At 44.5% G+C, this 18,066-nt stretch overlaps 1 protein-coding gene across 2 annotated transcripts in view; it reads right to left on the bottom strand.

The window, feature by feature from the left end:
• Window positions 1–18,066, bottom strand: part of RO60 (Ro60, Y RNA binding protein) — a 121,980-nt gene that overhangs the window by 62,972 nt on the left and 40,942 nt on the right. The gene's annotated exons all lie outside the window — the stretch shown is intronic.

Here is an 18,066-nt window from a genome sequence, read left to right as displayed (position 1 = left end):
CAAGTAACATGGACCATATTTGATTGCATTAACTACCCATAGGATCTCCATCTGTTGTGGTGGCTCGCAAAAATTCCAGCGACCTATAATATATAAAGTTTTAAGGTTCTCACAGGTGCTGGAAATCATGCAAGCTGTAAAATCCAAAATAGACTCTTTTATGCAATGGTAAAAGATTATGCTAAACTACAATCGCTGAATGCCAAATTTGAGTTTTTCTACTTGACCCTGATGAAAGTTACTCATTGCAATACCACTAAATCATTCACTGATCTGGCTCTGCTGGATAAATTTCTGGATGAACAGGAATCTACTGGAATGACATCTGTGTGACTGATCTATATAACTGCCTGGATTGTTATGCTTCTTATGTAATATGAGCCACATGGGAGTTTCTGCCTTACTCCTTCTACTATCCTATCCCTTGACTATCTATTTTCCTCTACATGAGGGTGTGGATATGGTGGTGTTTGCTGCTATTCTCTTTAATGGTTTAAGCTTGCAATATTTTTTTCTTGTGCTGGAGGATATTCCAGCTTATTTTCAAAAGAGAAAGACGCCCATACTTCGACCCAAATCGGGAGATGGGCGTCTTTCTCCCGTGGGCGAACAAATCAGTATAATGGAAAGCCGATTTTGGTCGTCTTCAACTGCACTCCGTCGCAGGAACGAACAAAGTTGACGGGGGCATGTCGGAGGAGTGGTGAAGGCAGGACTGGGGTGTGGTTATCGGCCGAGGAGAGATGGGCGTCTTTAGCTGATAAACAAAACAAGAAGGGCGTGTTTGACGAGAATTTGGTCCGCTTTATTTGGACCCTTTTTTTTCAGGTCCAAGTCCCAAAAAAGTGCCCCTACTAACCAGATGACCACTGAAGGGAATCGGGGATCACCTCCCCTGACTCCCCCAGTGGTCACTAACCCCCTCCCGCCAACTTTTTCTCCCAGCCTGTATGCCAGCCTCAAATGCCGTACCCACCTCCATGACAGCATTATGTGTCCTATCCTGTGACAGCCTTTCCCTGGTTCTGATGTGGCTCTCGAGTGAGTGTGACACCTTTTCCGTTAAGGGCACTGCAGAGTCACATCAGCAATGCACTGTGGTGGGTGTAGGGTATTGGGCTCCGTGATTCCACTAGTTTGTGTTACATGCTCACGATGTTGGTAGTTGATAGGCTCTACTCCCATGGTGCTTTTCCCCTGCTTACTGGGTCAGAGTGTGCCCTGTTTTGTTTCCGGTAGTCCATGAGGTAGTGCAGGGCCGTGCCTAGGGTCTCTGGCGCCTCCCTGCAGACTATCAATTGGCGCCCCCCCCCCCCGTGAAAATGATCACGCCCCCCCCCCCCATGAAAATGATCGCTCACCACTTGCCACACTGAAAGGAATTGTCAGCAATATTCTTAGAAACAAATTGGTATACATTGCAAAATAAGATAGCAGATGTAAATTCTCAAAGTGGACATATTCCAAATGCTAAAATGAAAATAAAATGATTTTTTTTCTACCTTTGTTGTCTGGTGACTTTCTTTTTTCAATCATGCTGGTCCAGTATCTGATTCTGCTGCTATCTGTCCTCTTAACTCCATTTCCAGGGCTTCCTTTCCATTTATTTCTTTACTTTTCTCCTTTCTTCTTCTTCATTTCTTGCTCTATATCCATTTCCAGCAATTTCTCCTCTCTCCCTGGGTCCTGCCCTCCCATCCATGTCCATTCTTGTCCCTCTCTGCCCTTCCCTCCTCCATCCATAGCCAGCAATCCTCCTCTCTCCCCTCCCCTCCATTTCCAGCAATTTGTCCTCTCCCTGGGCCATGTCCATCCTTGTCCCTCTCTGCCCTTCCCTCCTCCATCCATAGCCAGCAATCCTCTCTCCCCTCCCCTTCCAGCAATTTGTCCTCTCCCTGGGCCCTGCCCTCCCATCCATGCCTCTCTGCCCTCCCATCCATGCCTCTCTGCCCTTCCCTCCGCGCCCTGGGGCCTTTAAATCTTTTACTTCTGGTCGCAGCAGCGTCAGTGAAAGCGGAGCGCTGCCGACATCTCCCTTCCCTTTGCGCTCTTGGTTCCCTCAGTGTCCGCCTTCTTCTGACGTCAGAAGAAGGCGGGACACTGAGGGAACCAACGAGTGCAAGGGAAGGGAGACGTCGGCAGCAGTGGCGTAGCTAGGGTAGTTGACACCCGGGGCCGGTCATTTTTTTAACACCCCCCCCCCCCCCAAATCCAGTACTAGGCATACCGAGAATACAAAACACGACCTATAGAGCAATTTTACCATAGCATAAGCAGTCGTTTCTATGAGTCACACAAGGAAAAGGAAAGCATCTTAAGCACTACAGTGAGCACTAGAACATCAATTCACCTATTGTAAAACGAAACCAGACAGAATAGTACAGATCGTCGATCCTGCACAGTCAATGCCAACTGAAAGCCATGTCTTTTTCACAAACACAGATACACCCTAATCCACTATAGAATAAGTAATCATAAACTTTCTATTTAGACAAAAATTAAACTGAACCCCCAATGCCAGACTCTGCATACAATGCAACGCCACAGAAACAGAAAATGTCTCCTAGTACTGTGCAAAATATAAAGACAGCAGATGTAAATTTGAAAAAACTAACAAATACCAATCACCACTTTACAAATTAACAAATAGAAATAAAACAAATACAGAAAATAAAATAATACCATTTTATTAGACTAATACATTTAACTTCCAGAGGCCAAAATCTCCTTCCTCAGGTCAATACAGTATAGTGCTGTTACAGTATCCTATCCTGATCTGAGGAAGGGGGTTTTGTTCTCTGAAAGTTAAGTCAAAATGTATTAAAATTAGTCCAATAAAAAGATTACCTTATTTACATGTTCTATTTATAAACATTTATTAACACAGCTAAAATACTATATCCTAAAGCAAAATAATAAAAATATATATTTACAGTTTGTTGTCTTTGGTTTCTGCTTTCCTCATCTTCTTTTCACCGTCTTCCTTCCATCCAGCATCTGTCTTCGCTCTCTCTCTGCCATCCAGTGTCTGCCCTCTCTAATGTGCCTTCCATCCACATCTGCCCTCTATTTCTGCCCCTTCCATCCACCATCTGCCCCAGTCTGCCATCTCTCTCTCCCCCTTCCATCCACCATCTGCCCTCTCTCTCTCCTTTCCCTCCAGCATTTGCCCTCTATCTCTGCCCCTTCCATCCACTGTCTGCTCTTTCACTCCCTTCTATCCACTGTCTGCCCTTTCTCTCTGCTCCTTCGATTCACCATTTGCCCTCTCTCTTTCCCCCTCCCATCCATTCAGGGTCTGCCCTCCCTCTCACTCCCCATTCCATCCAGGATCTATCCCCCCTCTCTCAATGCCCCCTCTTTTCGGCTCCCAGTTCCCACCTGCGGCTGCCCCTAGTTCCAGATCCATTGATTCTCCCATCCACCTCTGCCCCAGGCATGACCCCATTCTCCCTCCTGCTCACTTTTCAGACCCCAGTTCCAGATCCATGCCCCTTCTCCCATCTGTCTCACACCCAGTCCCTTCTGCTATCCAAGTGCCCCCACCCTCACCCCATCTGTCTCCCACCCAGTCCCTTCTGCCCATCTGAGTCCCCCTCACCCCATCTGTCTCCCACCCAGTCCCTTCTGCTATCCAAGTGCCCCCACCCTCACCCCATTTGTCTCCCACCCAGTCCCTTCTGCTATCCATGTGCCCCCCCACCCTCACCCCATCTGTCTCCCACCCAGTCCCTTCTGCCCATCCGAGTCCCCCTCACCCCATCTGGCTCCCACCCAGTCCCTTCTGCTATCCAAGTGCCCCCCACCCTCACCCTGTCTCCCACCCAGTCCCTTCTGCCCATCCGAGTCCCCCTCACCTCATCTGTCTCCCACCCAGTCCCTTCTGCTATCCAAATGCCCCCCACCCTCACCCCATCTGTCTCCCACCCAGTCCCTTCTGCCCATCCGAGTCCCCCTCACCCCATCTGGCTCCCACCCAGTCCCTTCTGCTATCCAAGTGCCCCCCACCCTCACCCCATCTGTCTCCCACCCAGTCCCTTCTGCCCATCCGAGTCCCCCTCACCCCATCTGGCTCCCATCCAGTCCCTTCTGCTATCCAAGTGCCCCTCACTCTCACCCCATCTGTCTCCCACCCAGTCCCTTCTGCCCATCCGAGTCCCCCTCACCCCATCTGTGTCCCACCCAGTCCCTTCTGCTATCCAAGTGCCCCCACCCTCACCCTATCATCTGTCTCCCACCCAGTCCCTTCTGCCCATCCGAGTCCCCCTCACCCCATCTGTCTCCCACCCAGTCCCTTCTGCTATCCAAGTGCCCCGCACCCTCACCCCATCATATGTCTTTTAGTGGGTACCGCAGTGCACTTCAGGCAGGCGGCCCCAGGCCCATCCCCCCTACCTGTAACACTTGTGCTGGTAAATGGGAGGCCTCCAAAATCCACTGTACCCACATGTAGGTGCCCCTTCACCCCTAAGAGCTATGGTAGTGTTTTACATTTGTGGGTAGTGGGTTTTGGGGGAGGGGGGTTGGGGGCTCAGCACCCGTGGTAAGGGAGCGTTGTCTGCAGTCCACCGCACTGACCTCTAGGGTGTCCAGTTGGTGTCCTGGCATGTCAGGGGGGGGCTAGTGTACTACGAATCCTGGCCCCTCCCACGACCAAATGGCTTGGATTGGGACGATTTTGAGCTGGGCATTTTTAGTTTCCATTATCGTTAAAAAAAACAAACGCCCAGCTCGGAAACGACTAAATCCATGGCATTTTGGTCCGTCCAAACCGTATTTTCGAAACGGATGGACGCCCATCTTTTTCGAAAATACGGTTCAAACTGCCCCTTCACGTACCCGTTCTCGGACATAGACGCCCATGGAGATGGGCGTTCGTGTTCGATTATGCCCCTCATTATCTGCACTTTATAACGGCTCTACAGCATATCAGTGCCCTTCAATTACTTTAACTCTTTTAATCATACAGCCCTATTATGGATGTGCCTTAGTAATGCATGCCACAATTTATCTTTTTTTTTTTTCATTTTACATGGCTAAGAATCTGAATATTCTCTCTCTTTGACTGTATAGGGTGTATCCCATCCAATTAAAATAAAAAAATCCAAACCTCCTTTTATATTTAAAAAAATTCTATCCTAACATAGTCTTCATACAAGAGATGCATTTATCTTCTGCTGATGCCTTGAAGATGAAACAGGACTGGGTCAATTATTGCTTTTTTCCCCTTGAATCAGGTAAAAGGAATGGTGTGGCCATTCTCCTAGCCAAATCCCTGTCATATTCTGTTATTTCACAATTACATGACTCTGAAGGAAGATGGATTTTGGTTACTATTTTCATTTTATTGGATTTATACCCCACAATCAACTGAGTTACGAGCTCGGTTCTATGTAAAATTACATAAAATTAGGCAGAGATACAGATACAGTTCAAGGATGCATGGTTGCAATGAGAAGCCCAAAGCTGGGTTAACAGATCTTAAGGTGGGAGAGGGAAGATATACATGTTCAGGTCGCAACTATCAGGAATATCTTATACAACCCACATAAAGAGATTTCTTGTATAAAAACGTTTTCAGTTTTTTACAAAATCTTTCATAAAATAGGTCACGGTGTATATCTTTGTGCAATGCATTCCACCACTTGGCCAAGTTATACTGAAAGCCGGCAATATGGGTTGATTTATAGACCACTCCTTTATAGCTAGGGAGGTGGATTATTAGATGGTCTCTCAGCCTTTCCTTAAGATTCTGCAATGGTAGCTGTACCAGTGACATCATGTAGCTTGGAGCTCTGCCACAAACAACCTCATATACAAAACCACAAATTTTGAAAACCACTCTTGCTCTTACTGCTAGCCAGTGCAAAAATTGCAGCAATAGTGTGGCATGATCATATCTGGATATGCCGCAGATCAAATGTGCAAATAGATTTTGTACTTTTTGAAGCTGTATCCCACATAGTCTAATCTGGGACAGAACAAAACTTTGGACCAAAATGCAAAAGCTCTGAATTGTTGCAGCTGCCAGAGTGATCTGAATATTTTAGACATTAGAGCAGACACTTGCAGTTCTAATGTTAGGTGTTGGTCAAGTAGTATTCTCAATACTTTGTATCTAGGGAGTATTCTGTTTGATCAATAGAAAATTTATTACATAATATAGGTTTGAATGGGCTGGTCATCATCATGAACTTCGACTTGTCTCTGTTACGTTTCAGCTTAAAAGCCATGGCCCAGGATTCCATCAGATCTAGAATACGTTTGATGTCTCCTAGCACATCCAAAATGTCATTAACAAAAGGAATACAAATGGTTATATCATCTGCATAGATATATGTTTTAAAACCGCTCGCTTCCAATTTCTGGACTAATAGAGCCATCAAAACATTGAATAATGATGGAGAAATGGGAGAGCCTTGAGGCACTCTGCATTCTGGGATCCATTCTGATAACAGACTTCCTGACATCTTCATTGTATGATCTATGGCTCAGGAATCCCTCAAACCAAGATAGTACCTTGGCCCCTATTCCTATGTTGTCAAGCATATTCAGCAACAACCCATGGTCCACCAAGTCAAATGCTGAGGACATGTCGAATTGGAAGATCATGACTCTCCTACCCATGCAAACCTCCTTTCTCAGTTCTGTCACCAACAGACTCATTTTCAAAGCACTTAGACTTACTATAGAACTTTGTAAGTCTAAGTGCTTTGAAAATGCGCCTTCAAGGTTGTTAGAACAGTTTCTGTACTATAATTAGGGCAGAAGCCCAATTGCTAAGTTTGCAATACTGAAAAATCGTAATTAAAAGTAAACCTGGTACTTGCAGACGGGATTCTGAAAAATGCAACATATATTCCATGAGCTGTTTGGCAACTATGCCTTCTATCACCTTAGTAAATAAGGGGATGGAGGCCACATGTTTATAGTTGGATACTACATCTCGCGTGATCTTCCTGTTTTTAGGAATAGGGGTTAGGATAATGTATCCCTTCTCTTTTGGAAATTGGCTCTGGCAAAACATAAAAGTGATATACTTGGTCAGGCTGTGTATGAATACATCAGGGGCGTTCTTCAGTAAGAAGCTTAGACACGTATCTAGTAAACAGTGGGATTTAGCATATCTGTTCACAAAGTATCTAACCAGTCATTAGAAGGTGGCGTGAAAGATGACCATGATCTGTCAGCTGGTAGGGAATCCTCTGTACTTCTTGCCAAATCAAGATATTCCCCTTTGTCCCTTGACTGTGTGGGCAAACCTCTTCTGATAGTGGTGAATTTCTGTTCGAAGTAATTAGCCAATTTCTGGGTTGAAGAATGTTGTCTATTATCTGCAGTCAGATCCTGTGTGTCTAACAGTCCATTAACTAACCCAAAAAGTTCTTTAAAATTCAGTAGAGCTTCACCTACATAATACTTGGTTTTGGCTTTTTAAATCATAGTCTTGTATTTTTGGATCAATTTATGCCTCTCTAACATTCTACAGGCATTTTTCATCTATGTTAATTCCTGACTGAACAAAGGGGAGGCTCTATTCCTGGAATTACATTTCAGCTTCTCACGTGCTATTTTGTCCAATATTACACGACTCTTCTCATCCCACTGATTCAGGAAGGCAACAGCTGCTTCAGGTTGGTCCAGCACAGAACTTTCGTTTATGTTGTTCCAGAAATGGACTATATCAAATTTACCTCTTGATTTAAAGGGGGTGGGTGAGAAATCACCAATTCTCTTTTTTTCCTGTTCTGGCCAATCCAGGATAACGGTTAGCTTGTTATGATCTGACCATGGAGTCAGTGACCAAAGGACATCTCTGATTCCCATCATGTGATTAGTCTCAAACCTGTGAGCTAGCATGTCTAGAATGTGACCTTAGTGGTGGGTAGCATTAGATGTCAGATGCTGGAATTCCCACGTCTAAAGAGTTCAACAAGTTCTGAGTGTCTCTGTTGCTCCTACAATCTAAGTATAGGTTTATGTTGTTTAACAAAACCACGTTATTATTGTGAGTGCAATTAGTAGAGACAAAATCCATGAAAACATCCTAAACATCCTTCCACTTACCAGGTGGGTGATAAAATAATATAAAACAAATATTTCCTTGCAGTGTGTGGTCACTGAGTTCACAAGACAAGATTTCCAAAATTGGGGTTAAGAGATCAGAAATAAGTTCAAGTTTAAAGAACGATTTATACAACTTGCTGATCAAAACTTTGCCCTGCTCAATGCATATGCTCCAAATATTGATGATCCTGGATTCTTCACTACACTATCATCATAATTAGTTTTGTTAAATGTGGACTACATTATTTTCAGTGGAGACATGAATATACTCTTACATCCTATTAAATGGACTATAAATCCAAAATACGGGCTAAACCTTTAAAGGCGAATTGATCCCTTTCTCATCTGCTTACATCTTGGAACCTTATTGATTCCTGGAGTATTACTCATCCTACTGAATTAGATTTCACATACCACACGACTCCTTCTCAAGATTGGATTATCTGTTCATTTCTAAAAGTTTGGTCCTGGCATTGTGAAATCCTCTAGTGAACCCATCCACATCTCTGATCACGCCTGCATATCACTATTCATATCTACGGATATGCCATTCGCTACCTCTGAAGGGTGAAGATTTAACTCCTCCCTATTACAGGATGGGGAGTTTTGTAATTCTAATGTGCATTGGATCTCTGTATATTTTTTGGTAAATATTTCTCCAGAAGTAGCTTTCCATTCTGTTTGGGACGAAGCTTATTTAAGAGGAGAAATCATTAAATTGAGCTCTCTTAAAAACAAAAAAAGAAAGAACTTAATACAATGGAATTAGAAATTTAAAAACTTGAAATTGAGTACTTTCACAAACCAAACTCTTCCTTACTTTTATCTATTCAAAAGTTGAGGTTTCAATTTAATTGATTCTGTATCTAGTAAAACTGGTAAGTTGTTGGCCAAATTTCTGAAAGCTAAACAGAAATCCACCCACATATCGGCAATCCATAACAAAATGGATAAGATTCTTATTAACAACGATGACATTGTTAAATACTTTGTAGAGTTCTATTCGTAAGTTTACAAGTCTAATAAATCTCCATCCGATTCTCAGATCTGTAGTTTCCTGAACAGCCTGCAGAAACCTGTCCTTCTCAAATCAGATATTGATAAACTGAATGCCCCTATTAATATATCACCTCTGCTATCTCTTCCTTGAAATCTGGTCAAGCTCCTGGAAGCGATGGCTTCTCTATTGAGTATTACAAGCATTTTTCATCCCTGCTAGTACCCAAGCTTCTGGATTTATATGAACATTTTATTTCAACTTCCCAAACTACTGGTACATTTGCGGAAGACAACATTGTAATCTTAGAAAAACCTGGCTGACATCCTCTATATGCTAAGAATTATACACCGATTACTTTATTAAATTACTAGCCGTTAAGCCCGTTAAAACGGGCGAGATTTCCAGCTACCCTCCTCGCCGCCGCTCCCTCCCCCCTCCGTGCCAGGCCCCCTGCACTGACCTGACAGCGCCTCTCACCTCCGTGTGAAAGCGCTGCAGGCAGCAGCAGATCTCTGCTGCTGCCTGCAGCACTTTCACATGGAGGTGAGAGGCGCTGTCAGGTCAGTGCAGGGGGCCCGATACGGAGGGGGGCGGGAGCGGTGGCGGGGATCGGGGGGAGGGTGGAGGTTGGTGCGCGCGATGTTTGCTTCCAGCGGCAGTGTCCGACTCCGTTTCCCTCTCTGTTCCGCCCTCTGACGTCATCACATCTTGATACGAGGGCGGGACAGAGAGGGAAGTCTCTACTGCACATTTGCAGGTGAGTCGGTCACTTGCCATTTATATGTTTGACTAGCCGTTGAGCCCGTTAAAACGGGCTAGTATTGGAATGGGGGTTTTCCAAGGCCCCCCCTCCGAGGTCGCCGCTACCGGTACCCCCCCCCCCCCCGGAGTCGCCGCCGCCACCCCTCCACCCAGCCCGGGCTCTCTCTTCGCTATTCAACTTACATCGCCACAGCACGCAGATCAGCTGAGCTCCCGTCGGCCTTCCTTCTCTGCCTGTGTCCCGCCCTCGTGTGATGTAACGTCGGTGAGGGCGGGACACAGACAGGGAAGGAAGGCCGACGGGAGCTCAGCTGATCTGTGCGCTGCGGCGATGTAAGTTGAATAGTGAAGAGAGGGCCCGGGCCGGGTGGAGGGGTGGCGACTCCAAGGGGGGAGGGGTTACCGGTGGCGGCGACCTCGGGGGGGGGGGGGGGGGGGGGAGCAGTAGCGATCTCAGCGGTTCCCTCCCTCCCCTTCGCGCAGTTTCCCTCTGTCCCGCCCCTGTCATCACGTATTGACACGGGGGCGGGACAGAGAGGGAAGTCTCTACTGCGCATTTGTGGGTGAGTATGGTCACTCGCAATTTATATGTTTGATGATTGTAAGATTTATGCAAACATCCTAGCAAAAAGACTATCAAAAGTCATTGGTACTATTATTCATCCTTCTCGGTCAGGTGTCATTGAAGGTAGATTTAGCCTTTGATAATACCAGAATTTTTTTCACAAATCCTTTATCATGCTTATAATATGTCTGATCCTGCATGTGTAATATCTTTAGACGTTGAAAAAACGTTCAATTATATTGAGTGGAAATTTTTATTTTTTTTGTGATGGAATGGTTCAACTCAGGTGATAATTTTATTAATATGGTTAAAATACTATACTCCAAACCCACAGCTTGTCTTTTCATCAATGGTGCATTAATTCAGCAGTTTACATTATCTTGTGGAACCCTTCAGGGGTGTCCCCTCTCCCCACTACTTTTCATTATTGCTGTTGAACCATTGCTAATTACTATAAGGTCTTCCTCTGACATCAATGGTATTTTAACATTGCCAAACAGGTAAAATTGAGAGCTTACGCTGACAACGTTTTATTTTATGTCTCCTCACCTAAACCACTGTTTCAGCTGTTTTTCATATCATTGAAAATTTTGGAGTTCTATCTGGATATACCATCAACTGGACTAAGGAGAAATTAGATCTTACCTGCTAATTTGCTTTCCTTTAGTCCCTCCGGACCGGACCAGGATTGGACTGATGGGTTGTGCTCGCCTACCAGCAGGTGGAGACTGAGAAAAACTCTGACTCTTGAGAGCCAATAGGAGCCCTGGCCATGTGACCTTAGCCTCAGTATTTGAATAACAAAGCAGGAAAGAAAGACCTTCTGTGCCGTATGGAATCCTAGCAGCCACAAAGCACTCGGCAATGCCAAGTATCAGAGCTCACCAGCAACTCTCACCAGAGAAGTGGTATGGCCCGATATGTATTACAGCTCACCAGCAACTCTCACCAGAGAAGTGGTATGGCTCACTTGTACTATAGCTCACCAGCAACTCTCACCAGAGAAGTGGTATGGCTCACTTGTACTATAGCTCACCAGCAACTCTCACCAGAGAAGTGGTATGGCTCACTTGTCTTATAGCTCACCAGCAACTCTCACCAGAGAAGTGGTATGGGCCACTTACGATCTTATATATATTTAAGGTTTTATAGATATTCCAGCAACTGAGCTCAGCCACAACTCTCACCAGAGAAGTGGTATGGCGAATTTAAGGTTGTATAGATAGATTCCAGCAATTGAGCTCACCAGCAATATAGACCCGGTAAAGTTCTGTATATATATAGTATTGTTCCACGAATCGTAAAGGAATGAATACACTTCCTAATGAATACACTTCCTACTGAATAAAAGAAGCTAAAGTGGTAAATCATATTTAAGGTTTTATAGATATTCCAGCAACTGAGCTCAGCCACAACTCTCACCAGAGAAGTGGTATGGCGTATTTAAGGTTTTAATGGTATGGCGTATTTAAGGTTTTATAGATAGATTCCAGCAATTGAGCTCACCAGCAATATAGACCAGGTAAAGTTCTGTATATATATAGTATTGTTCCACGAATCGTAAAGGAATGAATACACTTCCTAATGAATACACTTCCTACTTAATAAAAGAAGCTAAAGAGTAGAGAGAACATGGGAGGGGCCTGGTCCGGTCCGGAGGGACTAAAGGAAAGCAAATTAGCAGGTAAGATCTAATTTCTCCTTCCTTAGCGTCCCTCCGGACCGGACCAGGATTGGACTGATGGGAAGTACCAAAGCAGTAATCTGAAGGGAGGGACCCTATGAAAACTGCAGAGAAATGCTCATGCTGCATAGGCCATCTGGCGACAACTAACATGTAGTCCCAATGAGAAAAAATAAACTGAAACTAGGACTAAGTTACCAACTTATCAATGTGCACCGAGAGCACCAAAAATCGCCATAGTAAGAATAGAGCCCGCTTCTGAAGTTGTGAAATATGTTGTAATACGCTGTGGAACTGCCCTCTCAGCGAGAAGAGAAATAGACATTCTCATTTCCTTGATCCTTCGCGATATAGCGGGGTAGAAACAATGAAAATCTTTTACACCTACTGGCTAGAAGGACAAAACCAATAAGAAAAAACCGATTGGGAAAGGTGAAAACTTTAAACTACAGCAGACCAAAAAGAAGTTACCAACCGTAGAAGTATTCCACACATAGATCTACTTGCTGCAATGGTTACTAGGAAACAGTGCTTGAAGAGGAAAACTTTATAGAAAAAATTATGGCTACTAGAAAAACAGAACTTTAAGAGTCTGTTCACCAAGTTCACCTAGCTGGTGGACGAAGCGGGGGGTACAGGTGCAGGACTCCTTTAAGAAACCGCTTTGACAGTGGATGCTGCATAAGCGTGCGGTTGTCAACAGTATCATGCATCACTGATAGAGCTGCCAAATGAACTCTAATGGATGAGTAAGACAGACAAGATTTCGCAAGATGCAGAAGACATTCCAAAACATGCAAAATAGTACTGTCTGTGGAATGAAGTGGCGAGAGGAGCACCACAGAGTGAACTGTCGCCACTTTGATTCATAGGACTTTAATGTAGATTCCTGTCTGGAAGCAATTAAAACTTGAAGTACTTCCTGCGAAAATATCAAAGATGTTGCGGACCCAGTAACCACGCCATAAGTTTGAGTGACTGCTGAATGGAAGAAGCAAGAAATGTTCGTGAGCCTGAAGGCAAAAAGAGATAGCCCTGAAGTGTCGCAGTGAGGAAGTAAGGCTGAAAAAATGAGAGTCCATTCACCTAAATGCAGGGTGACACAACTAAGAAAAAATAAGTACAAACTCAAGAGTATACTCTTAACTCCTCCTTGGCGGATGACCTAACCCATTGCCATGGCAAGGACCAACATAGCTCTCTCCGCCTTGTTTGTCAGTAGGGAAAACAAAATTCACCCGAAGGTAAAACGAATTGCTGAGGCCAAGCTTCTGCCAAAAAGTGTACTGCACGAAGCATCCCAATGACAGAACTAAGGTTCTTGAGATAACTAGATGACACTTAAATAGCGCAATAGGATGAAGGAAAATTCTGTCTTGTGCATTAGAAAGTAAAATTGCATTCTGCAGAATAGAGCGAGGAAATGGCCGAAGGCCCAAGGTCACCAAGAAAAATATAAACTGGGATGTTTGCAGAGGAGACAAAAGACTGTGCGCCAACCTGACTAAACAAAGAGAAAATCAGAGATATCTGATGAGAGATCAAATGAGAGATCAAATGAGAGGCCTGGCTACAATCACCACACCACCTAGAGACTGTAAGCAATGCAACACCCGGTGCGTGACCTGAGAACTCTGCTGATAAGACTTTCTCCAATTAGGCAGTCGTCTAGGTAAGAATGAAATGACCCTAAGTGCGCAATGAACATCCTCTTAGATCTATAAAAGAACGGAAGAGAGAGTACTGCAAAAAACTAGCCATTCTCTGGATCCTGAGGAGAAGAGGAAGGGTGACCAAGGACACCAGTTAAATAGGGCTACAAACTCCAACCCTATCTCTATGGCGTTCCATAGTTGGGTAAGTTCTGAATATAGAAAGTTCTGAATATAGGAGTCCACCAGCTATGGTAGTACGCTCCGGACAGAAAAAAATTATCCCAGTATGAACGTCTGATTCACCGGCCTGTAATTTCTTGGATCTCCCTAATCCACATACCACTAATCCACGTACCACGGTCATGCGTCCTCCCTCACTGAGATGTAGATTGTAAGCTCCTTTGAGCAGGGAACGTCCCTCTCTGCTAATCTGCACAGCGCTGCGCAACCCCAGCAGCGCTCCAGAAATGCCAAGCAGTAGCAGTAGTACCAGACTCACACCCAATAGATATGCATGTTGAGCTTGTTTCAGGTTAAAACACCGAACCTAGGCCCAGGGTCCCCGGTGTTCCTAGTGGTGAACAGCCATGGCAAATATTGTATGCGTTAGTTTGCAGAATTACTGCCAAGCCTTGCTTTTGGAGCAGAGATTCCTGTTCAATACTCTCGTGAGAGGTTTTTTGTTTTTTTTTTTTTTTTAATGCTGTTCTGGCTGTAGAAAGGTGGACACTTGAGCTTCCCCAGAATGGCAAAACTTATGTACCTATGCCCATTAGATATGAATGCTGGACTTTAGGCCTTACCCAGCATAACCATACTTATGTACCTATGGTATAAATACACAGGAAGTGATTGAATCCCCTTCCAATTGCAAGAACACTCTGGAGTGAAGGCGCATAGAAACCTGGAAATTACCTGTAACGAAAAAAGTGAAGTTGTGCCACAGCCACTTGTTGAAGGCAGTGTAGACAAGACTGTATCTGAATTCAAGAAAGCTTGATATAACATCAGGTCTCTAAGGAAGAGGAAGAGATAGCAGATGGTATATATAGGCATACTGGACCAAAACAGGATGTTTATAATCTGCCAATGCTGAACTGATAGAGTAAAGACAAACACGAGTAGATGGTTTGAGGACCGTCCACTATCTTTAAGTGAAAGGATGACTTTATTCTCTAAGTGACCATATGTCCTGTAATAACCAGAAGAAAGCTAAAATGAAATATGAGAGGCTTCAAGGCAGTTGGAAAAGAAGGGAAGACATGAATAAAGCATGCCTGCTAAGGCAGCTGAATGATTGGGAGCTTGGTAGACAGGACTGTAGCAAGTGCAGCTACCTGAATTGCCACAAAAATCAGATACCTGACATGAGAAAAGGCAAAAATACTGTGAAAGAGGTCCTCACTGTACGCTATCTACTCACACACAAATATCAAACAGTCTGACCAAATACAAAAGCAAAAGATATCGACACCAAAACATACAGGTATCTCCTAAAGGGTGACCTGACATTAAGAACATAAGGGACAAGCAAAATATTATTATAAGTATTATTAACATTTGTATAGCGGTACCAGATGCCCGCAGCGCAGAACACCTCACACAGAAAGACAATCCCTGCTCCAAAAAACCCACATAAGTCTTTATGTAACATATAGTATAGAGAAGCAGTCATTGACCCATGGCCAGACCCTGGGCCAAAGAAGAAAAGGCCCGAGGGAAATACCCGTCTGCTGCAAATCCCCAGACTACCCCAGAAACAACCTCTCCGTTTCCTTCTACACTCCCGAGAAAAAACAAAACCGAACCGGAGAAACGCTGCCTCGTAAAGGGAACTGCAGCTAGAGGCAAACATGGCTACCTAGCGCGCCCAAAGTAAAAGAACGAGGATCAAAGAAGAAAAAACACGGAGGACATGAAAGGAGATGCGATCGCAAACGAAGAAGCCGGAAATCGCTGCCGAGAAAAAAGTTACCCTCCAGTGCCGAGCAAAAACATGCTTTAGCTTCTCCTCCGACGCTAATAGACAGCGCAGCACATCCTGAGCTTTTCAGACCGATCGGAGAAGAGCGGGCGCGCGCCGAAGCGGTTCGCGCCATTTTTTTTTTTTTTTTTCAATTTCCATTTACAGCTACTAAAACGCCAGAAAATGGAGGAACATAATTGCGAAAAAATCGCCCTTTAAAGTCTAAAACACTGAATTGTTCCAATCCTTTAAAGTCTAAAACACTGAATTGTTCCAATCCTTTATTTATTTATTTATTGTTGCACAGCTGAACTAGAAAAGAAAAAGCTCCGCAAGCATAATAAATCACAACCGAGCTGACTGCCAGGAAAAATCTGGGGAAAGAAAAAAGGGCTTCTTCTCGAAATTTCCTTCTATTTGTTTTAACTCTTTTAAAGTACAATCCCCAAAGAGAAATCTTCTCTTAAGTTTCTTTTTTTTTTTTTTTTTTTTTTTTTTTTTCCGAGTTAGAAAAGACAGTGCTGAAGAGAAGTAGACTAGCACAGAGCTGCCTGCTCGTTAACAGCCTGGGTATATACCTTTTTTTTTTTTTTTTTTTTAAACAGTTGAGCTTGCTCATAAAAATTGTGACTTTCTAGAGTGGCTGCCTCTCCCAAAGACATACACCTTTCTAACAAAGGGTAGCCCTTCCCAGCTACATATGGGAGATGGGGAGGAAGGGGGGAGGGACCCGGGGACACCCGAGTTTAACACCCCCAGAGGCTGTAAAAGAAAGGAAAAGAAATTCCTACCTGCCCAGCGTCTAATAGAGAATTCCTAGGCACAGAAGAAGAGGTAGTATTATTGTTGTTGTAATTATGAACCTCTAAAAGAGAAAGAGATAGAGAGAGACTAAAGGGCTCACTTCCTACCTGCTGGGAGACTGAGAAAATACTGAGGCTAAGGTCACATGGCCAGGGCTCCTATTGGCTCTCAAGAGTCAGAGTTTTTCTCAGTCTCCACCTGCTGGTAGGCGAGCACAACCCATCAGTCCAATCCTGGTCCGGTCCGGAGGGACGCTAAGGAAAACAGAAATATTCCCTTTGAACGTTCATTGTGTACCTGAAAATTATGTATCTAATCCAATCTGTTGGTGTTGCCAGGGCATAAAATACTTAGGCCTCACCTTTAAGTACACCCTACAGGAAACTATGCAAACTAATATGGATAGGGTTTTGAATCTCCTGAAATCATCCTGTCAAAAGTGGAATCCATTGTTTCTTTCCTGGTGGGGTAGATTAGATTCTATAAAAATGTTATCCCCCTTAGTATTGTATCTACTGTGCATGTTGCCAGTCCAATTCCCCGGGTCCTTTTTTACAAAAATTGACAATTTACTATCCAAATTTCTATGGAACAGGAAACCACCTTGTATTGCTCTTAGAAAGCTTTAAGCTGACAAATCCAAAGGTGGGGTTAGATTCCCTGACTTTGAATTGTATAACCATGCTTACCACCTGAGAGCTGCTGCTTGGTGGATAAGTGCAGACACAGATCTCTCTTCACCAGTGTGTGGTATGAGAAAATGTATGGGAGGGTGGGCTGTTCAATTGTTTGAGGAGATAAGAAGGTGAAATGGATATTTGTATGTGTGGGGGTGGGGGGGGGGAGAGGCGGTTTTAGGGGACAGTGAGGGGGCAGGGGATGTATGTGAGTGCACACACATGGGGGAAGGGATCTTCTCTCTTCTTTTCCCTGACTACTTTGCATTCTGTCCCTACCCTCTCCTATCCCCTCTCTCTTGCATTCTTTTCCTTTTCCCTTCCCCCTTGCGTTCTGTCCCTCCTTCTTTTGTAAACTCTTCCTCCTCTGCCTTGCATTATCTCTACTTTCCATCCCTGCACTGGCCTCCCTTGTGCTCTCTCCCTTTCCCCCTCCCCCCCTGTAATCCTTCCCCTTTCTCCTCTCCTTCCTCGTGTTCTCTCCCCTTTCCTTCCCTCTCATTCCACTCTCCTTTCCTTTCCTTCCCTCCAGACTTCTTCAACTCACTGTTTTCACTGTCTGAGCTAGTTTATCTGTATCTTCCAGTGATGGGCTTGGCTACCTCATCACTGTGCTTCTTTAGTCACGGCCCAAGTTGCTTTTCTCCATTTTCCCGTAGTGAGGTTGAGGCTCCCCACCACGATCCTTCTCCATTCATGGCTTGGGCCTTATTTCCTCAATCTTCTTGTGGCAAGGTTCAGGCTTCTCAGTATGATGCTGCTCTTCCTTGGCCCATCTCCTCTACTATATCCAGGGCTTTTTTTGAGGGGGTACTGAGTACCGGCACCTTTTCTATTGTCTGCTAAATTTGACCCATGGTCCCCAAGTTTTAATGAAAGAGCTCAG

The sequence above is a fragment of the Microcaecilia unicolor genome, chromosome 6 (genome assembly GCF_901765095.1).
Source record: "Microcaecilia unicolor chromosome 6, aMicUni1.1, whole genome shotgun sequence".
NCBI classification, from domain to species: Eukaryota; Metazoa; Chordata; class Amphibia; order Gymnophiona; family Siphonopidae; genus Microcaecilia; species Microcaecilia unicolor.
The sequence above is the reverse complement of the archived record's forward strand: the minus strand, read 5'-3'. Positions and strand labels throughout refer to the sequence as shown.